The sequence below is a fragment of the Lissotriton helveticus genome, chromosome 5_1 (genome assembly GCF_964261635.1).
Source record: "Lissotriton helveticus chromosome 5_1, aLisHel1.1, whole genome shotgun sequence".
Lineage (NCBI taxonomy): Eukaryota > Metazoa > Chordata > Amphibia > Caudata > Salamandridae > Lissotriton > Lissotriton helveticus.
In genome coordinates, this window is record NC_136065.1 from 1,499,126,811 (window position 1) to 1,499,153,832 (window position 27,022).

At 47.3% G+C, this 27,022-nt stretch overlaps 1 long non-coding RNA gene across 1 annotated transcript; it reads right to left on the reverse strand.

Moving 5' to 3' along the window:
• Window positions 1-2,087: 2,087 nt before the first annotated feature.
• LOC144753671 (uncharacterized) lies at window positions 2,088-26,843 on the reverse strand. The gene is made up of 3 exons (XR_013594465.1): window positions 26,781-26,843; window positions 4,593-4,647; window positions 2,088-2,395 (listed from the first exon to the last, which is right to left on the reverse strand). It is a non-coding gene; the product is annotated as an uncharacterized LOC144753671 (long non-coding RNA).
• Between the last annotated feature and the right edge of the window lie 179 nt (window positions 26,844-27,022).

The window sequence follows — 27,022 nt, forward strand, 5'->3', positions numbered from 1 at the left end:
TTGTGCCGAAATAAAGATTATGAAATAAATAAATATTGGGGCACAGGTGCTGCAGCACACATTTGTAATTTATTTTGGTGTGACTATTGCCTCATCGGTTCCTGATAAGCGCCAGACACGGGAAAGTCAATATTGGATTCTGAATTTTTCTTGCATTGTCCTGGACTGTTGCCTTCCGCCTTCCATTTAACTGTGGCACTGTGTATGGTTTGTCAAACACACATAAGGTTATGGGAGGAATGCTTGCAATAAGTCTAGTCACTGGCCTTTGCTCGGGGTAGCATTCCTACCCATCGTTCTTTTGCCTACCATGCCACCTCAGTTTGGACCCAACCATATGCAAATCAGTCTGGATCCTGCCAGACCAGGTCATCCCTGAACCATAACACGAGCAACCCAAAAGCCCAGATTGTGGCTCTCTAGTCATAAGTAGCTTGGTTTTATTGGTGTAATGAGCACAAAACACATGTCTGGGCATACCCATGCCTCTTAGGGCAGTACATCAAACAAACTAAAGGTGATGGGAGGAATGCTTGTAATTTATAAAACCACTGGCAATTGATCAGGCTAGCATTCCAAGCCATCGTTTTTTTGCCCACCATGTTACATCAGTTTGGACCAAGCCCTATGCAAATCATTCTTGACCCGGGTTTCAATTGGAACAGTCCAAACCGAACTGCCAGGCCAGGTCCTCCCTGCGGCTGTCCGACCTCCACCACAATGCGGGCACGCCCGCAGTATTACAAATGTGATGGCTGTGTCTGCCAGGGATCCAGGCCCCTAAGGCTGTCGTGCAGCAGTCAGGAGCAACAATATGCTGGCATTGCCGCTGCAGCACCGCTGAGCAAATTATAGGGGGCAATTCTGCCACACCTGTTATGGTGGTGAGCCAGCCATGAAAAGCATGCTGAGAGGCAACTTAGTGAGGCCTAACAGGTCCCCCTGCTAATCCCGGGTTGGGGATGTATGCAGGTGGAACATGTTGTGCCTCACTGGATTTGCACCCCCAGTTCCTGCATGTTACGCTTCCGATAGCTATCTGCATGTTAGGCGCTCTTATGAGCCTAACATACTGCTGCCGTTACACCACCACTGCACTGCACGCCCGCCATGGATTACAATCATAATTCATTGGGCGGGCGCACCATGGCCTTGGTGGTACTCCAGCAGATGGCGTGGTTGCTGCATAGCTGGATGACCACCAAAGTCGTAATAAGGGCAACGACAGTAGGACAGTGTCCATATCAACCCCATATGCACACTGTTGTACACTTTCTGCAATGCCTGCATATGGAGAGCATGCTTTGCCTCTGTATATTCAATAAATATTGCTATGTTTGTCATTTGTCTTATTTCCTATATATTTAAAGTAAATATATCTCTGCAGAATTGTATCAGCATACAATATAAATCACACATTTCAAACATCAATTGACTTTGCCACCATCGATGACGCTTATTATGGGTATATACATCACTTAACGTTGTACCATTTTACATGGCCTAATTATGTGGACCAGGGTGAATCTATGCATTGGGTAACAATCAGGGTTCAAGCCTACCTACCTTCATGTCTTTAAGCCAGGTTTGGACTAGATGTTGCTTGTTGTTCTTAGGTAATAGCAAGAAGTCTGTTTTTCTGGAGCGGTGCTTCAGGTAGAAGCTGAACATCCAGGCCTTGAATAGGTGCAGGTAGTGTTTGAACTGGAGTTCACTTTCAAGTAGAGTTGTATGCCATTGGTCTATTGCTGGACATTGATGCTGTTAATGATGAGTGGAGCACCAAGATGCTTCACACAGAAGTTGAAAATGGCTGGGGACAATAAGGATACCCAGGGGCTCTACAGGTAATGGGTATCTTCTGTGACTTAGGTGTGCCAGGATGAATGAAGTGGCATGGTTTGAGTATGTAGAACCCCATAACCAGATAAGGACTTTTCCCGTAAATCACCTCAAGACTCTAGAATGTGGATGAGTGTGTGTGGGATAGTCATTGGTGCTGAAGGAACCTTAGATGGCTAGCAATATCAGAAGGCAGGTGTCATCTGTTTTGCAGTAAGGAGGACACCATCTAGACTTTGTAATAATAATACTTTATTCGGTTTTCAAAAACCATTAAAGTATACACACACAATAAAAAGATACTATAAAATTGAGACATAAAAACAATTTCTATTGATTGAAATAGAAATGTATCTAGTTATTCCTATATCACAACAAATTGGATGAATCCATTTGAGGCAGGAAATGTGGTATTCAGGCCAAGAAAACACTAAGGGACCCATTACGTTGCCCGACGGAAAAGGCGTCCATCCGCTGTGCTCGCGGCAAAAATCCACCTGCAAGACCGTCGGCATCTCCGTCGGTCAAATCATGAAGCAATGCCTGGAAATTCCTACCATAGAAAACAGAACACACAATGACCATCCGCCATGCCCGGAAAAGTTTCAAATCCAACTGCCGCAGATGAAGAAACCGTTCAAGGGGCTAAAAAGGCCGCTGCTGCAGCGGAATGACTACATGGCCAATTATGATGAAACCGCAGAGCTGGAGGACAGAGCATTGCGTACCAATTTCCTTGCTCGTGCGTGGAGTCAAATGAATGGCTGTAGTAACAAAGGGAACAGCGATGCTCAGTGCTGCCCACGATCACATCATACACACCACAATGATACACCCGAAATGTCCATTGGCAATGTAAGCCATTGCCAGCATGTAAGAAAAACCTGGAGGACATCACACATGTGGACCCACCCACATACCACTAAATAAAACCAACTCCTTCCTGGACCAGCATCCATGGCACACCAGAAGCTGACACAGAGAGAGAGAGGACACCATATACGCACACCACACAACATCACATACACCCATCTCCACAGAACACCACTCCCCACCAACACACCTGACACACTTCACATAACTCCACTACCCACTGCACCATGCACCTTTCTCATCTTTGCACCATGGCCAAAAGGAAAATGCCCAAATTCACGGACACTGAGTTGAAAGTGATGGTAGATGAGATAATAAGGGCAGAACCACATTTGCATGGAAGCCTGGTCCAACACACCTCACCTTTGCGCAAAACCCAGATGTGGACAGTGATCCATAACAAAGTCAATGCTGGAGGGACCACCCTACGCACACTGCGTGACATCAAAAGGCGGTGTGTCGACCTCAAGGCCCGGGACAAGCATCGGCCCACAGAACTGGTGGTGGCCCTCACATACCACCAGTAACCTGCACTGAATGGGAGGAGAAGGTGCTTGCCATACTGCATCCCGAGAGTCTCACAGGAATCAAGGGGGGTGGAGGCTGGTAAGTACAAACAAAATGAGCACTTCCCACTGTAATGTACTGTTGTGCACAACAAGTGAGCCTCAATTGTCAGACAAAATCAAACTCATGTACATTGCACGCTGTCAACATGAATGTCTCATAAGGCTAGCATTTCCTTCCTCTGCCACACCTAACAGGTAGGTAGCCATCTTACTTACAAGTGGGTTGTCGGGACCTGACAGCAAGATCACAACCCCCACAAGGCCCTCTGTCTTCCCTCCCAAACAGCAGGAAGCTATCTGACCAGCACATCCTGCATATGTGAGCCAACTTTGTCTGCATAAGTTGCAGCCGTGCACACACAGAAAATACCATTGAGAGTTCACATGAATCACAGTGTCATTGATGAAGTTACATGTAACTGCAAAACAAAACCTCCGGCCCTCACTGTCGCCACCACCACCACCACTCCTACAAAAGCTGCAACAACAAAGCTGACCCCCGCAGCATCAACCTTTGTGGCAGCCACTTCTACCATCACCACCGCTAACTCTAACACTGTCCCTGTGCCAGTTGCAGTCAACACCCCCAGGCAGCCTCAGGATGCTGGGGACAGTGTGCAGCGGCAGCACCAGGCACCGCCACAGGTCCATGGCAGAAGGGCATGTGGGAGGACAACTCGGGACAGTCATAGGAGGACAATTAGACACAAGTACAGATAGGCCAGGTCCTTAACAAACTGCATGAACTCCACCTGCTGCAGTGGCCCATGGACACTCATTTTGGACAAATTGCCGAGTACATGGGCCAACTTGTGGGTGTCCTGAGGGACATGCATGCAGCATAAATAGCTGGCTAACCACCCAGTGGCCATCCGGATGATAGTCACAACACCTCATCAGCGGCCACAGGGAGGGGTGAGTCACATCACAGCGAATCCTCAGACACCTCTGAGCATGCAGCAGGTTCCCCCAAGGCCAAAGGGCATAGGGGGCTTCCCGAAAAAGTCACAGGGAGGATCACATTGCAAAGCACTGTGCCATATCAGTTCTCGGAGCCAACGTTCATGTCACCAGTGTCACACTAAGCATTGACTTTGTTGTAAAACCAATCCCACATTGCCACAAGGATAGGAGTGTACTGTTGGCCTGTGGAATCCCACCATTGTGTGTTCTACCCTAACCATCCATGTACCATCACTTTCCACTTCAACCCTCACCTGTCACTCATTTACAAATTAACACAAATCACACCTGCATGCCTTTGTGTGAAGTGGAATATTTTTAATAGTAAGTAGCATGTCAACTCACATTGCAATGTATCAAGAGTTGTGAATGCAACAATCCGTTGACGGAGTAGAGGAACCTGGAACGACACAAGGAGAAGACAGTGATTTGACAATTGATGACAGTGCAGGAAAAGCACTGCCCTAGGCAACACTGTACAAGATGCATAACAGTTAACACAGGCAAACACCATCAACATGGACAGAAGGGGGATGGGAGCACATGACTTTACCTCCCAGCACATTTTACCCCTCAGCATCCTGGTAAATGCACTGCAGTTGAAATGCTTACTTGTCTTTCAATGGTCACCACAGCTGGATGCTGGTCAGTACTGTCAATCCCTAGCCACAGGTGTACCACGTTATAATCCTACATCAGTAGGGGTAAGATACATTGTGACCGGTGTCTGCTGAGGGAGCGGCCACAATCCACTGAGGTCTCTGTACCTCTCCCTGCCCAACTCAGGTGAAACACTTCAGTCCAATGACAAGTAAGCATTATGACTGAACTGCATTTACCCGAATGCTAAGGGATGAACTGTGTTGGGAGGTGAAGCAGTGTGCTCCCATCCCCCTACTAACATCAACATGAACATGATGGAAGTAGTCACGGATTACATAGCACAGACCAATGAAATTCTTAGCAGTGTGCCCACAAGAGCCAGCATCACAACACATCCTGTCATGTGGACGATAGTGACATTGTCGCATTCACACGCTCAAGTACTGTTGCACAGGGCTTTTCATGTGACATGTGCGATTCATGCATGTTGAACCACATGAACATCAGTCTATGACAACATACCCATGCTAAATCTATGTACCAACCGAAGTTTTCTTTTCCCCTGAATAAGCACAGCTGCTGCGGTCACAGGGCAGGCATCACGTGTACAGGAACTGTTGCACAACTTGTTCCTTGCTGTAGCAATGTTCTTCTCACTCCCCCATATGTGAATATTTTATACTTATTTGTGGCCTCACATACCCACATTGGAAAGCATACTTCAATAAGTGTGCAGATTGGGCTTTTAGTCTGGACAAGGAGTCGCTCCCACATCAGCCCGGACACCTTCGAATTCCAGGTGACTCGACTGTCCCGCGCAATTCAGTAATTGCTGAACACGGAACTCCCACTTTTTTCTTAGGGAACTGACACACAAATTATTGATAGAGTCTGACTCTGAAAGCTGTTGCACACTTTATTCAAACTTGTGGGCTCTGGCCTAGTCCCTTCGTTTCGTTTCATGCAATTGCTGGAGTCCTACCGGGTGTCATTCCTCCAATTTACACACTGCATTTAGCGGTTTCAGATAATTACTTTGGCTGTACAGCTGAGCGCTGGTAATGAGATTGCTCTTACGCCATCCTGTGGTCCAGGCCAATTCTGGTCAGCTGCAACTGTACCGTAACCGCATGCAGCTTCTCTTCGGATGTGTCCCATTAGCTGTGCTATGCATCAGTTATAGGCTGACTTTCCACTATGCCTATTTCATCTATGTTCTCCTGTTGACAATGCCCCTATCAGTGATCCATGGATGTCTGCCTTTCCAACACATCCCTTGCTGCCCTGGATCATGAGCTGTGGGTGAGACCTCTGTTGGCCCATGACCAGGACTGCTTCATTGATACATGTTTATGGGATGCATTTCAATGTGTCAGACAGGCTGACATCTGTGCCTGTGCATTTGCGCAATGGCTCCTGTGCCATGCCTACATCGAACCTCTCCCAGATTGCCATGGGATGCTCCTTTCAACCTCGTGGTGTGAGGTGCACATCTTTTCCTTCATACTGCTTAATTGGATGGCAGTCCTTTTTGCTGAAGATTATTTGGATCCTCTTTTGGAACTGATTGCCTTCGAGGCTGCCTGTGCCTTCTTGGATACGTAACTACTGAACAGCAACAGGAACTGTTGGTCAGAATTCAACATCCTTTTGCCTTTTTTACACCTACTGACAGGAATTATCATTCAGCGCTCTGACTTTTGCCATGTCTGCATTCACTTTGATTCTGCTGACCTCGGCGGTCTGTTTCACTTGGTACCACAGACCTGAGCAAGGGAAGGCAGTCATTTAACTGTCATGGACATTGTCGACTGGCATGAGCCTGGCTTACATTATGCATCTGTAGCGCACAAATCCTACATGGTGTAGTCGTTTTGCACGTACCTTAGTATATGTCTGTCACATGAGAAGTGTCCTCTTAGCTTGTACTCTACGTGGTCCTGGAGTATTGGCTGAAAAATATGTCCGTGGTCAGAGAACATTGTCCCTTGTCATTCTGTTCTGGTATGGCCCTAGCACCCGACTCAAAAAAGTGTCACAGCTGCTAGAGGACACAGATGCCTTACAGATGTCATGGGAAGGTGGGCTAGTTGCCCCACACTTGGAGAGTGATTCATCCAGTGATGAGAGCGACACAGCACATGGGATGTACATTTCACCAGGTATTGGCTGTGGAATGGGGTTTGCTGACAAAGCCCAGAGACCAGGGACATCCCATCAAACTCCTTCCTGCAAGGGGTGGGGGATATGCTCGTGGGTCTCCGTCCAGAGAGATTATTGATGTGACATCTTGGTTCATGTGATATGGGTGGTCTCCTCCTATGTATGTCAGGGTACACAAGCATGGGCTGAGTTATAGATGAGATGGGGTGTACAGCTTACCCAGCGACTCACACAACCACAGCATTGACAGGACTCATGGTCAAGTGAAATGCACAAGTGACCTGCATTCAGACGTTGTTTTTCATCACTCACTCGACGTTCTGACACTACAACATCCAAAGAGGTCGATGTGTAGTGCATATAGTGCACTGCTACATCAAGGATGAGCTGCCCTGTGGTTAGATGGCACAGCACTTGTATTTCACAGCATAAGTGCTGAGTTGCATGTAGCTGCTGTCACTGCACAAGCGCAAGCTTTAGTCCAACAATACGCAACAACATTACGGGATGAGGGCAATGAGTGTCATCTGGACAACGCAACATGGATATACAGTACAGTGGACAGAGACATGTGGACATTATTGGGTCAGTCCTGTGTGAGTGTGTGTGGAATTTGCATAACAGACATTGCAATGTTCTCCTGAATGAGGCACAAATGCACATGGATTGTGCATACATGCCCACATGGCTGACAATGACCAATGATGTCGATCAGAGCGATGTTTGTTTGTTCCACATGTGCACTCCTATGACGTGTGTGGGAACATTTCCAGGCAATGGCAGCTAGGCACACTGCATGCCACACCAGTACGTGTGTTGGGAGTGCTAGGGATTACAATTAAGTCTGATTTGCAGACAATAACAACTCTGATTGTCTGCCTATGTCACTGGCCCTTCACAAGTCAACCCCTGGCAAAGAGACGCCAGTCAGATGTTAAGGGATATTCAAGCGATGTTCATAGGTTGGATGTTTCATTACAAAACATTGGTAAAGTGCGAATGACCTTTGTCCTTTATGATTCCTTCCCTCATTTCAGCCCATGCTGGCCACGAGGCATGACGATGTATGTAATTGCACTCTGCTTTTCTTGGACATTCCATGTGTGTGACGACTTGACTCAAAGGTCACACTCTCTCATTCCTTCACAGTGTAGTGACCAGATGGTCACTGTTCTAGTTGTTCTGATGTTCCAGCCCCTCCCAGAAGGCTGGCTTACCCCCAGCCACCAAGCACAGACATCACTGGACATGTGACCCTGCCAACAAACCTGGGCCAGTTCTCCCGTACCAGTACGGTGTATGTGTGGTGACTTTGTATGCATGCGTGCCTCGTGCCCCACAACATTGCCCATGCTGTGCAGCAATCCCTTTGGGCGAATGAGTTGTGATGTGTGATGCAATTCGCATGGCAACAATGCTAATGCAAAATGTGTTTGCATGCGCGTTAGCTGGCATCCGCAGTGATGACACGCATTGGTCCCCATTTGAATGTTGCATGATTGCGGTCGCAGCTTCCATGCCGCCGTGGTGTGGCACACACTATGAGTATGAGCCATCAGACAATGTGAGCCTTCAGCGGCGTACATTTTATGATATTGCGGTGTGCGTGCTCTGCAACTGCGGGGCTCGGCATTGGCCCCATTTGCCTTCAGGGGCACCGAGGGTCACTCATGGGGATTGGGTGGGCCTCGCACTTTGCATTTGGCAGGTTGCCACATTCATCGTGGTGCCGCAATGCTTGCTGGGAGTTTTAGTTGTTCTGGGGTTGCATGCATGGAGATGATTGGTACGTACCTCTGCTGTTGAAGGCGGCGTCTTGTCTGCCGGAGGTGTATCAGGTAGAATTGCGGGAAGGCCTGTAGCACAGGATCCATGGTGGCTCTGGTGGTTTATATGGGTAATGTATCAGCTTTTCCTCTCCATAGTTGTGTTTCCGCCATCCGTGACGTGGTGGTTTTTATGCGGCAGTGGGAAGGGCTTTTTGCAACATTGTAATCTGGTAGGCGGATGGAACATGTTTCCACATGCCGGTCTTGCTCTGTTGGCTCCGTCCGCCACCCTTGCATACGCAAAAAAGCTTGTGGAGCATGAAAGACCGTTTCAGTTCTGCTTTACAAACTACAGTTGGCTCAGCCCAATAACTTTGTAAACCGAATTTCACCAATCCTACGCAAACATATTTAAGCCAAGGAAGGGACCTGGCTCCTGGAACGTTTAATAATTCTTTAAGTGAATGATTATAATCTCCTAACTCAAGAGTGGTCCAAAGACGGACCCAATACACTAGAATTTTTAATACAGCCAAGTCAGCAACTCTTTTCTATCAAAATTTAGTAGGGTAAAGGGTTTTCAGATATAGATAGCGAATGAGTGTCAACACAACCCCAAATATCAGCACCATAAAGCCCCGCACCTTGGACCTTGGCACAATACATTTCCAGCACTGGTGAAACTGCATGTGATGTTCTTTGCTTGTCAAATCTGATGATAGCATTGGAACTATACTCAATTACAAGACCACTCTTACTTAATTTGCTTTGCCACTTAGAGTTCTCCCTTTTTCTAACCCCTAAGTAGTCAAAATTATGTACCCTTTATAAAATTTCACTGCTGACATGAATATTAAAATTTTTACTCAAACTTGCAAAATGCCATAAATTTGGTTTTAATTACATTTAATTCCAGGCCCCTAGATGTACAGAAACATAACAATGTATCAATAAAAATTTGGAGGCCCATAGGTGTCTTAGAAATAAGAAGGGAATTGTCTGTGAGTAAAAGAATTGGTACTTTTCAATTGTACAGAAAAGGGGAATCATTTATGCAGTGTTCCAAGATGTCCACAACATCCTATATATATTAAGAGAACAACGTTGGTGCAAGAACGCACCCTAAGCGCACACCATGCTCAATGGGGATGCGGTCAGTTAGTTCTCCATTTGGGCCCCATCGAACTTGAGCATCATTTTCTTCATGTAGTTTGCTTATAAGTTGAATAAGATTACGTGGAACCCCCATATTTGCCAATACTCGCCATAGGTTTGAGCGTGGATTGAGGTAAAACACGGCTCTGAGATAAACAAAAGCCATGTAGAGCATTTGCTGTTATAATAAAACATATTTCTAATATAAAATGGTAAACCTTAAAATCTGGTCAATTCCTCTAATCTTTGTCCTAAAGCCATCCTGGAGAGGAGACATAATTTTGTTTGAGTCTGCCCAATCTTGTAGTTTCTCTAAAATTTGATTTGCAAAATATTTTGTGGCATTATCGATTTAACTAACCGGCCTGTAATTTGTAGGGTGGCATGCATAGCCAGTTTTAGATATTGTTATAATTTCAGCCCAAGGCCAAGTTAACCCCTGCTCCTCTTGCATTCAATAGTTAATTTAAGTAAATTGACCATTTCTGAGGCTCCATTTTATATAAATTTCAAGGGATTCTGTCTGGAACCGGTGCCTTAGCAGATTTTAAGGAATCCATTGCTCTATTTGTGTCTGCAAGAATAAAGACAACCGGGGCAATCTCTTTGACAGGTTTCATAATATCTGCTATTTGTCCTCTGGTCATTGCAATGTTTTGCAGCATAAAGACTAGAAAAGTGTGTCACCCATCTCTCGGGTGAAATATTATGATAATTTTTCACCCTATCAGATTTAGTATGAGCAACTGTACACAAGAAATACATAATTTCATTTGTTGTATTAGCAGCTAACAAATATTGCCAGAGTGTCTCATCCCAGTTCCGTTTCGCCTGGTTTAATAGTACCTTATAACTATAAGTGCATCTGGCCAACCTTAGTGAGCTCTTGGCTGATTAACACGCTTGGTTAAACCACTTAGACTCCTTAGTAGAATATAGTTCTGCATGAGGAACATCCTTGTGGAAAATCTTTTACAACTCCTGTTTGAAATGGGATTTCTGCTAGGCTAAGGCTTGCGCCAAAGTCAGGCAGAAACCACCATTCTAAGTCAGGGCAAGGAAGTCACCCGCCAAGATAACCCCTGCTCACCCTCTTGGTAGCTTGGCACGAGCAGTCAGGCTTTACATTTACATTTACATTTACGCACCCACCAGCAACAACATCCCAGGCCCCCACAAAAGGAACTCCACACAAGGTTATATAAAAAATAGCCTTTGTATTATGAAAAACACATCAGAATAATAATCACAGGATGTACATTGTGCCAACTGGCACGGGCAATATTTACAAGGGATTATGTACACCTGACAGGGCCACATGGACCACTGTCAGGATCAGCACTAGGTAAAGAAATAGTACTTAGAACATAGCAATTGTAGCACCAAATAACCAATGTAGCACACAACCAGTAACCACTGGCAAAAGGTAAGTACCACCTACGCAACCCTCAATCAATCAATCAATCAATCATGAAATTTGTAGAGCGCGCTACTCACCAGCTAGGGTCTCAAGGCGCTGTGGGGAGGGGGAGTCGCTACTGCTCGAACAGCCAGGTCTTGAGTTGTTTCCTGAAGGAGAGATGATCCTGGGTCAGCCGTAGGTGGATGGGGAGGGACTTCCATGTCTTGGCTGCCAGGTAGGAGAAGGATCTTCCTCCGGCGGTGGATCTGCGAATACGTGGGACGGTGGCGAGGGCGAGGCTGGCGGATCGGAGCTGGCGAGTGGGTGTGTAGAACGCGAGGCGGCTGTTGAGGTACTTGGGGCCCATGTTGTGGAGAGCCTTATGTGCGTGGGTGAGAAGTCTGAATGTGATCCTCTTGTTGACGGGGAGCCAGTGCAGGTCTTTCAGATGGGCAGACATGTGGCTGTGACGGGGGATGTCCAGGATGAGTCGTGCCAAGGCGTTCTGTATGCGCTGGAGTCTTTTCTGGAGCTTGGCTGTGGTTCCGGAGTAGAGGGTGTTCCCGAAGTCCAGCCGGCTGGTGACGAGGGCCTAGATGACCGTCTACCTGGTTTTGGTGGGGATCCACCGGATGATCTTTTGGAGCATGCGCAGGGTGTTAAAGCAGGATGACGAGACGGCGTTGACTTGCTTGGACATCGTTAGGGAGGAGTCCAGGATGAAGCCCAGGTTGTGAGCATGGTCCGTTGGCTTGGGGGTGGTTCCCAGGGCAGGGAGCCACCAGGAGTCGTCCCAGGCAGAGGGAGAAGGTCCCGGGATGAGGACTTCTGTTTTGTCTGAGTTCAGTTTCAGATGGCTGATCTTCATCCATTCCGCGACGTCTTTCATTCCTTCCTGGAGGCTGACTCTGGCGGTGGTGGGGTCGTTGGTGAGGGAGAGGATCAGCTGGGTATCGTAAGCGTAGGAGATGATGTTTAGGTTGTGTTGGCGTGCGATGGCTGCGAGGGGGCACATGTAGACGTTGAAGAGGGTGGGGCTGAGCGAGGAGCCTTGCGGAACGCCACAGATGACTTCGGTGGCCGCGGAGCGGAACGGGGGGAGGCGGACTCTCTGGGTTCTTCCGGCGAAGAACGAGATGATCCACTCCAAGGCCGTTCCTTGGATTCCGGTGTTGCTGAGGCATTGTATCAGGGTGCGGTGACATACGGTGTCGAAGGCTGCTGAGAGGTCCAGGAGGATGAGTGCCGCTGTTTCCCCGTTGTCGAGCAGTGACCTGATGTCGTCAGTAGCTGCGATGAGGGCGGTCTCGGTGCTGTGGTTTGCTCGGAAACCGGACTGCGAGGGGTCGAGGGATCCGTTTGTCTCGAGGAAGGCGGAGAGTTGTTTGACGGTCTTCTCGATGACTTTGGCAGGAAAAGGGAGGAGTGAGATGGGGCAGAAGTTCTTGAGGTCCGCGGGGTCCGCGGTGGGTTTCTTCAAGAGGGCGCTGAGCTTGGCGTGTTTCCAGCTCTCCGGGAAGGTGGTGGATGCGAAGGAGCTGTTAATTATGTCCCGGAGTTGGGGAGCGATGATGGAGTCGGCTTTGTTGAAGATGTGGTGTGGACAGGGGTCGGTGGGGGAGCCGGAGTGGATGGTGTTCATCATGCGCGTGGTGTCTTCGGTGCTGACCGGGGTCCAGTTGCAGAGGGTGGTGGTGGGGGGCGCTGGTTCGGTGGTTGGGTGCGTGGCCTTTGCTCCGAAGCTGTTGTGTATGTCGGCGATCTTGCGGTGAAAGAACGAGGTGAGTGAGTCGCAGAGGTCTTGCGAGGGTGTGATGTGGTTGTTGCAGGCGCTGGGGTTGGAGAGCTCTTTGAAGATGTTGAAGAGTTCCTTGCTGTTGTGGGTGTAGTTGTCCAGACATTCTTTGAATGTTGTCCTTTTGGTGGTGCAGATCAGCTGGTGGTGTATGCGGGTGGCGTTCTTGAGGGCTAACCACCATAGGAAAATATCACACAGGGAATCATGAACACACTAGATAACTATACTAGGAAGAACAACCTCCTAAACTTGAAAACACCTTTAAAGGTATAGGTCAGACACATGATGCATGAAAACACATTCAGCGGTGTAGGAAGCAACTTTGTACATGATGCATAAAAACACATTCAGAGGTACCAGAACACAGGGTGCACAAAACATACAACACAGAGTACATTTCCTAGTACCCTAAGAAGCACATAACTCACAACAAAGCCCAGGTTGCGCCACTGTGCCGAAAACCTAAACATGAGCGATCACCGCCAGAACCCCTTCTACCCTGCCATCGAGCAAGATTCTTTGGAAATTCCTGTGCCGGAGCTCATCGACGCCACGCACACAGCCCTGGAAACCGCCTCGCTATCAGTCCCTCACCTACCTGGACAGACCGCCCAATTTCTTTCAGCTGGATAAAACTACTCGAATCTGTAACGCCAGCATAAGCAGGACCATCCCAGTGAACGCGTGTTTTCCACGCAGGCTACGTTCATATTGTTCTCAAGACAAACATGTTAATTCCTGTCCTGATGATGATGCCTGTATTTATGTAATGGCATCGAAACGTCGTCGACCTAAGAGCACCATATGTATTTTATAATGTCACAGAATGTTATTTACCATGGTGCGTTAGAACAAAACCAAGTCTGTAAACACTGAATACTAGTACAGACCGCCTTGTGCGCCTTTACACAAACTTCTTTCTTTTGTTTTGTCTCGTCTCCTGTGGGTCACGGGTCGTGCCCACTTGTACATAAGTGTTGATTCTATGAACTAGTGCAAAATATTTACACTAATAAAATCCTGTCCGGCTGGACAAAGGACATACGTACTACCTAGTGCATGCCTATCTTTTACATGATCCTGATATACTAGGGTCTACTGTCTTTTGAAAGAAAACCTAAACGTAGCAGCTGCCCACTACTTGCTGGGCAGCTGAGGACAGAAACAGGGCCTAAACGCTGCAGCTGGCACTAAGTGCTGCGCAGCTGTGGAAGGCCAAGGTAGGGCAAAGGAGTGCGTCTCACTCCTGATTCGCAAAGAACAAGTCCCTAGGAAGCAAAATACCTAAACGGTGCAGCTGCCCACTACTTGCTGGGCAGCTGGTAATCAGAACTGCGACATGGGCCCTCACTGGCCCTCTGGACAAAACTGCGCCACCTAGAGCCCTCTAGACTCTGAGCCAACACTTGCCCATTGGTGGAGCCTTCTAGGCTCTAAAACAAAGTGCCCCCAGGAGCCCGCTAGGCTTTTGAAACTAATGGGGCCTCGTGGGAGCCATCTGGGCTCGGGGACAATCATGGCAACTGGGGGGAGCGGCCCGCTGCCAGCCGGGGCCGCTCTACCTCCCGAAATGCCCCCTTCGTTGGAGTCCCCCCTCTGGGGACTCGGAAGGACAATGGCCCCTGGAGACCTCGGGGGCTCTAATGCATCAATGCCCCTTACGTTGGAGCGAGGGGGCCGCTCAAGACACAGGCCAGGCTTGGACCGGCACCATTGAAGCACACCCAGAGCCCGCCCCAGCACTTGCTAACTCACCGGCTGGGGGGGCGGAGGCAGAAGTCCTCACTCGGCGGTGGTAGCGGGGCTCTCCCGATCCCCGGGAGCCCCGCCCGACAGCGCCTTTGTTCACCTGGTCCCCCATCTCGGGACCGGGACTCAGGGTGCAGCCTGGGCGGCTCGGCGGCTTCTCCTCCGGGGCGGGCAGCAACTCCGGTCTCCCTCTCCACACGGGAGACCGGAAAGGCGGAACCAAGGCTTCCCCCAATCAGAGCGCGGCGGCGGGCGGGACTTCCTCGCAGAACCGGAAGTCCCACCCGAGTCAGCACTACGGTGCCTGACTTCCTATTTTGCAGCGCGAGGGCTGCGGCGGTGATTTAACGGGGGCAAAATGAGGGGTGGGAACCCTCGATTTTACAAATAAACGTAGAAACGGGGTGGTCACCCGTTCGGTGCCCATGACAAAAGGCTTAGCACCCTTAAGTAAATTCACATAAGCGGGGTGGCACCCGCAATCCCGGCATGACGGGGGAATCCCCTGGGGGGGGTTCCTCCTCCAGAGCAGACAGCATCGCGCTGCTCAGCCCCCGGCTTTTCCTCGCTGTGGGACAATCCAGGCAACAAAGAACATCGCTCACAGGGCGCTAGGGGCAGCCACAGCCCTGGGGCAAGGGCAAAGGCACAGCAAAAGGTCCTGGAAGTCAGGGAGGCAAAGCAGGGCCCAGGGGCCAGCACACGGGGCAGTCCAGAAAGGAGACAGCCCCTATGGCGGTCCCTCCTGGGCCCCACCATCAGCAAAGCCCCCTCTGACAGGGTTCATGAAGTAGAGGGGTCCTCCAGGCATCCAGGGGATGGGCAGGGCCCAGGGAGGCAAGCCTTACCCTGGCCCCAGCAGCAGCACGCCCCTGGTAGATTCAAGTCAGGAACAAGAACATTGAGCATGAGGTCACAGCCTCATTTTATACAGAAAATCCCTTTGTCTCTAGGGTGTAGGGTGGGGGCCAAACCAGACGCAGCTGGTTTGGGAGCACTCTGATGGGCTCAGCCCCTCTCACTATTCACTGGCCAGGCTAGGGTCATTAGACGCACCACAGGGGGAGGAGCCAGCATTGTGTGGGGAAAGCCCAGCCCTATTCAGGTCCCAGGTGCAGCCCCTCCCTGCTATCAACATGCAGATCTCCCCATTCACACCGGGGCAGACCCATCCAGACTCCAGGAGCCTGGCACACCAGCCAGCTCCAGCCAATCACAAGCCAGCACATTCACTGAACAGACAGGCCAACTTCTAGAAGTGGCACTTCCACATTAGACACAATTATGCCCCACACATCATCGCGCAGCATTCAATCACACGAGTCCGCACATACCAAGCTCGCACCTGCACTCCCCATGCATCAGGAATTACCATGGACACACACATTCCTCATGCATTCCTATGGGAGGGCAGGCCAATCTCACACACGCACTCAGAGAGCGCATGCACTTTACACTGCACCACAGTGCAAAAGTACGCAAAGACCAGAAATCATTATAATAATGTAATAATACCGGGCAAAAAGTTCAGGGGTGAACCTGCCAGAAGGGCCAAGTCCAACAACTCCCCAAACAACTGGTTGTGTACATTTAAGATGGGAATTTCTACTTCATGAAGCCCCACATATTCTGCTGGGTGTACAATTTATAAATTATAAATCTGGGAATCTAGTTTTTGATTTAACAGGACATTGGGCCATGTAACATAGCGGCCATTGTTAGTTATTAAGGGGTGGGAACCATAGTGCATGAAGTATTAACTTCTCGTTTCAAAGATTCACCCATCAGTGCTACTTCCAAAGAGTTGTGAACACTATCTAAACGCGTTACCACTTTCATGTCATCTAAAAGTGACCATAATCTCACATCAATAAGGACATAATCTATGACACTGGTATACGTTCCTCTCTTGAAGGTTGGTGCTCCATCGGGATGAGAGTTGCTATGCCCATTACATGCCATGAGTCCCCTGCTAACTGTTAAAGAAGCCAGCTCGAATGCAAGGTTTTTCCTTGGTTGACCTGTAAAGGAAGGGATACCCTAGAATTCATCTTCCTCTCGAGTCATCTCATTTAAATATATTGAGGGTTCATAAGCCGTATTGAAATCCCTAGCCACTATAATTTGTGTGTTTATCTGCAGGGTATCTAAAACCTCTTACATAAGAGATAAAGTGGATGATTTATCAGTTGCCCTTGTCATTTTAACATAGATGTTTCTAAGATCCAAATGGAGACCTGCTGCAAAAATCTCAATAATCCCCTTTAAATCGGGATAATCTATGTCCATTAATGTAAGTGAGCTGATACACCCATTTCTGACTAAGATCGTAAGGCCCCCCCACTGCTTTCCCAAATCGCTCTTCAGGCTTTGCTTTTATTCTAAAAGTAGTAACCCCTTCTATAAAACCTTTTTCTGTTGCCCAGGTTTCTTGGAGCATGCAAATGTCATGTTCTTCAAAGAGTGACACCCATTTTGAATCAACCAGTTTGGAGCCTAGTCTCGCTACATTCCATGATAATAACCAACTGCAAGATAGCGGACAATTGTTCCTGCTCTGACTATAACTTTTTAAAATATTGTCTATGTTGGCCGTGGATGACTGAACAGATTTATTTTCTAAAGTGCATCTATTTATTAAAGGGGTTACTCTGATAGCCAATAACCTGACCTAAATCATCCTTGTTTGTGGATGGAATACATTTACCATTATTAATCACCTTAGAATTTGCAGTGGTTACTTTGCAAATAATGTTCTTGTTAGACAAACAAGGATTTAGTTCAAATTTGTTTGTTAGTCAATCAATTTCCTCCAGGTTAGATGTGGCAACAGGCAGAGGGGTTGTGGTACCACAGGGGGGATGACTGGACACGTTCCTAATAGACCCTCTTGTTGTAACCATGGGCGGAGGGAATTCTTTCAGCCTTATTCCCAAAAGTTTAACCCCTACAAGACAAGTGCGCAATTTCAAGTTAATAAGATTTCCAACCATATTGTATGTAATCATGCAAGGATAGATTACGTGAACATCTTTTTGCATGGACACAATCCGATCTAACCACTGAAAGACAGTTACGCTCCACTCTAAACCAATGGGTCACTTTATCAATTAAATAGTCTGTGTCCTCGAAGGATTAAGGTGGCAGTTTTGGGACTTGGATCGTGTAAATTGATCAACTGGTAGAAATGGCCGGGGACTCTTGTGCCAGGTTGAACTAGCCTTTTGTATCAAGGTTTCTTAATGAAAAGGATTTGTTATTTAGCTGCCTGTGTGCTTCAGATTGATCTGAAGCCAGATATGGTAGATTTGCATTAGAATGTTGGCGTTAAGGGGTGTTGGTGCATGAAGATAGGTCCAAGCTGAAGATTTAATTTCACCAGTTTAATAAAAATGTTGCTGGGGTCGTGTACATTTTGGTATAGGTAGTTGTAACAAATTTGCCTTTTCTGCATGGTCATCCCAGTTGTTCGGTGTTTTACTACGACATACTTTTGCACATATTAGAACTTCTAATCATGAATAAAGTGCCAATGCTCCCCATTTGAACATGGTTATCATTTTTACCTATGATTGACATATTTGCTTGCCTACAAGTCCCTAGTATATGGTGTGGAAAATGCTTCCAGGGCCTGAAACTAAAATGCCACCTGTGCATGGCATCACCTATTGTACCATCTGCAGGGTTGGCATATAAAACATGGCTTTAGGTTTCTATGCATATCACGACAGCAGTAGCTTAAAACCCTGCTGTCACACATATAAAGTATCCTTTTTTGACAGATAGAAACCCTGCTTTTAACTATGAAAATGTAACAACTAAGTACTGCATGTAGCCCAAAAGGGAGGGTGCCTGATTTTTGAAAGGGGAACACGTGCAACATTTAAATCAATGTTTTGCTACAAGGACTAGCCCCAAAAAGATTTTTTTTCCTGACAGTGCTGTTGCTAGATCCTGCAAAGTGTTAAAATGCACATTATAAAGTTTAATCTGCAATTATTGTCAGTAAAGGGCTAGAATAGTCATTCAAAAAGACTAGTTTTCAATTTCAGTAAAAATCCAATTTCTATTTTTATATGTAGGTGGGAAAAGTAACTGTTAGATTGCTTCTCTATATCTGCCAGAAAATCATTATGCCAATTTGTATAATTACATGCCATTCACAGTAAAAAGTTTCAGTGAATGACTATAAAATGCAAACACAAAGAGATGATGGACGGAGCTCTGAAACTTTTCAGACACTCACTCCCAGTCACAGATCTGGATTAAATCCATCATCATTCTTTAGCTCACTTCGACATCCTAGTTCAGACCCAGCAATATGCAAATCAGTCTTGACCCTGTGCCTCATGGGAACAGTCAAACCTGAACTGCCAAGCCAGGTCTACCCTGGACCGTAAACAAGCATCCTGGACCGGTTTCAGAGTTACGTCCCTCATCAGCCAGACTAGCTTGAATCCAGTAGCAAAGTGAACAAGGGACCCACGTCTGGGCATAGCCTGCCAATTTAGGGTAAACAAAGCAAACACAAAGAGACGATGGACGGAGCACTGAAACTTTTTAGACACTCACCTCCAGTCATAGACCTGGGTTGAATCCATCATCATTCTTTAGCAAACTTCACTCACTAGGGCCTGATTACGACTTGGGCAGTCCTGGAGTGGTCCGCCACACCAGCGCCTCGCTTCAGGACTGCCAAAGTCACCGGCCGCCTGGTGCCAAAATACTTGTATTTTTGTTGTCTGGTAGGCGGGCGGCGTGACAGTCCAGGGGAGGTGCAGTTTAAAGCCTTATAAGTGAGCCTTAAAAATGCATCACCATGGGACCGTCAATGCACATTCCTGCATGGCATAGACTGAGCAGTCCATTCCATGGATGCACAGGGGTGCATGCATACAGGGGGGCACAACATGTGCCCCCCCCTGCTTGCACTTTCATGCAGAGTGGAAACCGGGGGCCCTGTAGTCCCCCTTTTTCCCCCCACTGCCAGCATTTTCATGGCAAGCTCATCGCCAAGAAAAGGTTGGTGGGTTTGGAAACTTGTAATATGCATATTTCTTTCCCAGACCTCAGCGGCACCACAAGGGATCACGGATCCCTGGCAGTTGTGGCAGTCCCAAAGCGGTCTGAGCACCATACTCGTAATACGGCAGCCGGACCGGTGGTGCGATGGTCCTCGACCACCACGGTGAGTTTGGTGGTACTAAGGCCCGTCAAACTTGTAAACAGGCCCTAAAGGACTAATTTACACTTCGGCAAATATCCCATCCACCATACTACAAGTGCATTTTATCCAATTGCTTTTGTAATATGGTGGACGGGATATCTGTCACATCTCTAAGTCAGTAGGTAAAATCTTTCACTGAGACAAACTCCCTTGTGTCCCTCATTGGCGGCCTGAAATCCTTCCTAGGTCCTGGTTTACTGCTTGCATGGATTATCAATGGCACTTAGTGCTTTTTGGTGCTATTTCTACACAGGGTGTGAGAAACACTGTTGTAGTTAAATTGCGCATAATTTCCACAAAATTAGGAAGAATTACATGAAATGCATTTTGCATTCAAAATGTTACCTGAAAGATCCATTCAGGTAAATATTCAACTTGAAATTGTGATTTTCAGTTGATTTCCGATCACTCGTGTTCAAAACACTGCTGCTCATGTTCCCTTTTGTAGTTTTGTGCTAAAAAAAGTATCCAAACTGCCCTCTGTATTAAAAAAATCTACCTGAAATGTTTGTTGATCACCTATGTTAAAGAAACTGCTGTTTGTGTTGAAAACACTGGAGCTCCCATTCAGATATGTAGTTTCTCGCTCAAAAATAAACTAAAAGGTCCGCTCAGAAAATATACCGGAAGTGCTGCTGCTTGTACTCAAAAATTCCCCTACCTGAACATTTTGATCTAAAATGTCTTCCCGAAATTAACTATGAAATTTAGTGTAATAGCATAATCTCAGTAATTTTGCAAATGTCAAATTACCAAAATTATAACAATTATGCCACTGTAATGAACATTTTGTCCAGACCTAATTTTTACTTACAACTTTAAATAGTACATACCTCCCGGTCTCCCTTAATAGATGTTTGTCATTTTGATTACATTCTTTTTTTTCTTCTCTTTAAATGTATAGAATTTATCTACATAGGTTAGGGATTTTTATTGTTTGCTGTTTTGACTTTATACATTTCTTGGTATTGCATAAATAATATTAATAAGATGTTGAGCTCATGTTTATTTAGCGACTCATGGGGTTCACCCTGATAAGTTAGTGTTATTCCTTGAGATGGGCAACCCTAAAAATTATCTTTCTTACAGTCATATAGAACCCACATTTCTTGGATCTGATGAGCTTTTAAAGTTGCATTCACAGCACGGTTGCAGAAGGAGGCCCTGAAGAGTAGCAGATGGTATTCAAATTGTTGGATTTGCTTGAGTTTTACAAATAGTTCCCAGGCACTAATACTAAACATGGGAACAGCGGTGCTCTTAGAGAGAAGGAAAGAGCGTTCCAGGCCTTTCAAGTGATCACCCAAAAAGGTCTGCCTCCTATTCTCTTTTTTTTTTTTTTGCATAGGAAAAAAATCTATAGAAATCGATTTGGCTTTTCAGCCAAAAACGTGCACACATTGCATTGCTTTCAATGGCAATTGTTGTGCCTTGAGAATGGCACTAGGACCCTGAGGCACAGGGTGGGGGACAAGGACACCGGACACCACATCCGGTGTGGGGAGGGGACCAGGGGTCACTCAGGAACAGGACCTCGGAGCAAGAGGTCGGGGGCAGCGAGTGGCAACCATCGTGTAATGATAAGAAGCAAATAAAGAGATCGTGATAATCCCTACTGTTTCCTGTGTCTCCTTGGTCAGGGAACATGACATCTGGCGACGAAGGCGACGCACCCATCTGCGTGCTCATCGACGAAATCGGCGATTTTACACCAGGAGCCCACCCTGGATCGCAGTGTGCCCAGGAGAAGAGGAAGACTGCCCAAAGCACCACCAAAAGGAGAACAGCGACGTGGGAGCCCACCCCAACCGCCACGAGAGAAGAACAGACTCCGCCGGTAAGCGCCGTGCAAAGAACAGCGCGAAGTTTAAAGACTGGCCCGAGCTCACGCGAGAGTCTCGGCGGCCATTTTGAGGTCAGGCGCGAGGGCCAATGGGAAAGCAGCATCGCGCGGGTGGCCATTTTGAAGTCAGGCAATAGCGCGATTGGCTGCAAAGTCTCGCGAGACTCTCGGCGGCCATTTTGAAGTCAGGCACGGGAGCCAATCAGCAGACAGGAAAATCGGGTGGCCATTTTGAGGTCAGGAAACGCCGAAAATAGCTGGAAAAAGCGGATTTCAACAAGAAAAGACACAACAAGCACAGGCAAAGTCAGGACAAGATATAATAAAAAGGCCTGGAAGTAAAAGAAAGAGAAAAACATAGAAACACACAAGAGATACCTGAAAATTAAACGAAAAGGTAGATAATAGCAACAAAAGAAGAAATAAAAGAAGAAATGGCAGACCCGAAACCAAGCGCACAATATAGAAGACCGCTACCATTCAGCCTTTCTGAACCACAAACAGGTATTAGATGGGAAAAGTGGATAAGGCGATTTGAAAATTATACGGAGGCCACGGATGTCACAGATGCAAAGATGAGAGGTCTATTTGTAAACCTAGTGGGAGATGAAGTGGAGGACCTAATGGTAACGCTGCCGAAAGAAGAGATTGCCACCTACGACCAACTAAAGAAGTGTTTGACGGATAAATTTGATCCACAGAGAAACTTTGACTTTGAACGCTACACCTTCATGATTGCATTACAACAAGCAGAAGAGTCTCTGGATGACTTTGCAACCAGATTGCGGAAGCTAGTGACTCATTGCGCTTTTGACCAATTTGACAATGAACAGGCAATAAGATTGCGCATCATCGAAGGCTGTCGTGACATCGCTTTTCGCACAAGGATCCTAAAAGAACCGATATCACTAGAAAACATTCTGGCATTAGGGAGGGCGGAAGCCCGAGCGACGGCACATGCAAGCGAAATGGAACGTGGCAAAGGATGAGGAACAGAACAGATTCAGCGAATGACGAACAACCGCTCAGGCAGCTGGAGAAAAGAAAAAAATGACCAAACGACGAAAAAACAAACAGAAGGAACTTGCTACAGGTGCGGACTAGAGTTCCCACACAGAGGCCCATGCCTGGCTTTTGGCCAGACCTGCAGGAAGTGCAACGGAAGAGATCACTATGCCAGTGTGTGCCAAGGGAGACAGTTCAGAAGCGACCGAGGAAGGCCGGGAAGAGCACGAATGCCGACCAACAGGCACATCAGACATGTCGAAACAGGGACAAGAAGCTCATCAATAGAATCTGAGGAAGAAGAGGTAGAAGAAAAAACGGAACGACTGTACCTCATGACAGCAGAGTCAGAAACAGATGAGGAAGATGATGAGGAAAGAATATGCCTGATAGACAAGAAAAAGATAAAGAAAACGGAGTCAGTGAACATCAAGGTCGGGCCACACGAAGCAGAATTTGTACTGGACAGTGGTGCAACGTGCAACATCATGTGCGTCTCGGAATATGACAAGATGGAAGTCAAGCCAATTCTAAAACCATCTCGAGTAAGAGTATTCACGTGGGGAGCCAAAAGACCAGTAACTAACATGGGGAAATTCAAAGAAGAGCTGACATACAAAGACCAAAGAACAACTGAAGAGATACATGTACTGAAAGGAGACATCCCGGCACCATGCTTACTGAGCAACGTCACGGCACTAGTGATGGGCCTGATGGCAATGACATACAACATGTCAGAAAAGAACAACATTCTGAAAGAATACCCCAAGTTACTAAGAGGGCTGGGAAAACTAAGAGACCAACAAATAACGCTACACATTGACGAGACAGTGAGGCCAGTCGCACAGCACAACAGAAGAGTGCCAATACATCTGCAACCACAGGTAGCCGAAGAGATAGAAGCGCTACTAAAACAAGACATAATAGAACCAGCGGACGGACCAACGCCATGGGTATCGCCAATTGTGGCTGTTCCAAAGAAAGACAGCTCAAAGATAAGGATATGTGTGGACATGAGGATACCAAACAAAGCCATTGAACGTGAACGACATCCCGGACCACATTTGGATGACATGATCAGCTGTCTCACAGGCACAAGGCATTTTTCCAAATTGGACCTATGCAAAGGATACAACCAACTAGAACTGGATCCTCAGTCTCGGTACATCACAACGTTCTCCACCCATCTAGGTCTGTTCAGGTACAAACGTCTGAGTTTTGGAATTTCCTCATCGGCAGAGATATTTCAAGAAACGATAAGACAGATAATAAGGCCAATAAAGAACAGTCTGAATTACAGTGATGACATTTTAGTATTCGGTAAGTCAGATGAAGAGCATGACAAAGCTCTACGAGAAGTGTGCTCACACCTGGAGCAGTCTGGTTTGACACTAAATGAAGAGAAATGCGAACTAGGGCGAAATGAACTGGTTTTCTTCGGCCACATCTTCTTCAGAAAAGGAATGAGGCTGGATCACAGCAAAATGGAAACACTGGAAAAAGCAAAACAACCAACGGATGTAGCGGAAGTAAGGTCATTCCTTGGCCTAGCAAGCTACTGCGCAAGATACATCAGAGATTTTGCCACTGTAAGTGCACCACTGAGAGAACTAACGAAACAAGGGCAAAGCTTCCTGTGGACCACCGAATGCAGCAAAGCATTCGAAGAAATTAGACAAGCAGTTACAGCAGTGGATCATCTGGCCTATTTCGACCCGAGACTGTGCACTGAATTTACAGTAGACGCCAGCCCAGTGGGACTAGGAGCGATACTGGCGCAGCATCAACAAGGAAGGGACTCACCAAGACAAATAGTGGCGTATGGAAGCATGAGCTTGTCAGAGGTTGAAAAAGGATATTCGCAACCGGAAAAAGAAAGCCTGGCAGTGGTGTGGGCCTGCAAACACTACCACATGTTCGTCTATGGGAAACCATTTACAATAATCACAGACCACCAGGCACTCACGACAATTTATGGAAACCCCAATGCAAAGATACCGCCCAGGATAGAACGATGGGGAATCAGGCTCATGGACTACAACTTCAAGATTGTTCACAAGCCAGGAAAAGAGCACAATTCAGCTGACTATGTGTCGCGACACCCTCTGCCACAGGCCTCACAAGCAACAACGATGGCAGAAGAATACCTTAACTTTGCACTGAAACTCAGTACCCCAACGACAATCACAGTGGAAGAACTGCAAAAGGAAACAAAATGAGATCGCACCATGCAGGAATCGATGAAGATCACCAAGCAGCAAAGATGGAGACATGTGAACAGCAGCAGCCACGTAGAAAAAGGGGTAGACAAAGAAGAACTATTGGCTTTCAAAAGGGTAAACGAATAACTATCGGAATGCGGAAACGGAATAATGCTGAGAGGCACACGGATAGTGATGCCCAGAACACTGAGAAAAAGGACAGTAGAGCTGGCATATGAATCACACAGAGGAATTGTAGCAACCAAGAAGATGCTGCGGGAGAAGGTGTGGTTTCCGGGGCTAGACAACATGGTGGAAGAAATGGTGATGCGCTGCCACATCTGCCAAATAACAGGACCATCATCAAAGCCTGAACCACTGCAAATGTCTTCACTACCGAAAGCGGTGTGGACAGAACTGGCAGCAGACTTCTATGGGCCTTTGGAAACAGGAAGCTACCTGCTGGTGGTCATAGATGAATATTCGAGATTCCCAATAGTGAGACCAGTAGGATCGACGTCAGCAAATGCAACCCTGCCTATACTGGATGATGTGTTCGCTGCGTGGGGCTCACCCCAGACATTAAAGACAGACAATGGCCCACCATTTTCCGGCGAGGAATTCAAGAAGTTCATGGTGTACCTAGGAATAAATCACTGTAGAATAACGTCGCTATGGCCACAGGCAAACGGCATGGCAGAACGGTTCATGGGAACAATAAAGACGGCGATACAAAGAGCAAAACTGATGCAAATATCAAACGGGCAGGCCCTCTGTCAGGTACTAAGGGACTACCGCAACACACCTCACAGCTCCACGGGAAAATGCCCTGCAGAATTAGTACTAGGGCGCTCAAGCAGAACAAGACTGCCACAACTTGGGGAGGCAGAGCAAGCCGAACACCAGGACATCGCAACAAGAGACAAGGAACAGAAAGCGAAAATGAAGGCGTATGCAGACCAGAGAAGACACGCGACAGGAACAACAATCAAAGAGGGAGACACTGTGCTAGTAAGACAGAGACAAATAAAAAAGTCAGTCAGCGAATTTGCAAAGGAACCCCTGAGAGTGACTGAAGTCAAGGGGCCCATGATCACGGCATCAGTGGGCAGATATCACATCACACGGAACAGCTCCCACTGCAGAGAACTAAAAATAAAGGAAGAAGAGATGCCAAAGCAAGAACAGAGCGAAGACACTGCACCAATAGAACAACCAACTGACGTCAGCGAACAACGACCAAGAAAAGAGTGCAAACAGACAAAGAGACTGATTACAGAGATGTAAAAGAAAAACAACAAGAGGACAATCATGTGAAGGGAGGATGGACATCCCCTTTGCCGATCTCTCTCTCTCTCTCTCTCTCTCTCTCTCTCTCTCTCTCTCTCTCTCTCTCTCTCTTTTGTTGTGAACAAAGGGGGAGATGTCGTGCCTTGAGAATGTCACTAGGACCCTGAGGCACAGGGTGGGGGACAAGGACACCGGACACCACATCCGGTGTGGGGAGGGGACCAGGGGTCACTCAGGAACAGGACCTCGGAGCAAGAGGTCGGGGGCAGTGAGTGGCGAACATCGTGTAATGATAAGAAGCAAATAAAGAGATCGTGATAATCCCTACCGTTTCCTGTGTCTCCTTGGTCAGGGAACACGACAGCAATGCGTGCACGTTTGGCGATTTCCCGGCAGGAGCGAGCTTTAGTAATATATGTTTGCTCGCTCCCGCAAGGGAATCGCTTTCTGTTCTCTCGCACTCCCCCCACCCCTCCCACTTGTTAGCCCAGTAGTTTCACTTTCGCTGCCGCAGGGCTACGTTTGTGTTTCAGCGCTAGTTCCCTTTGAAATGTAAACCTAATCTTCCCA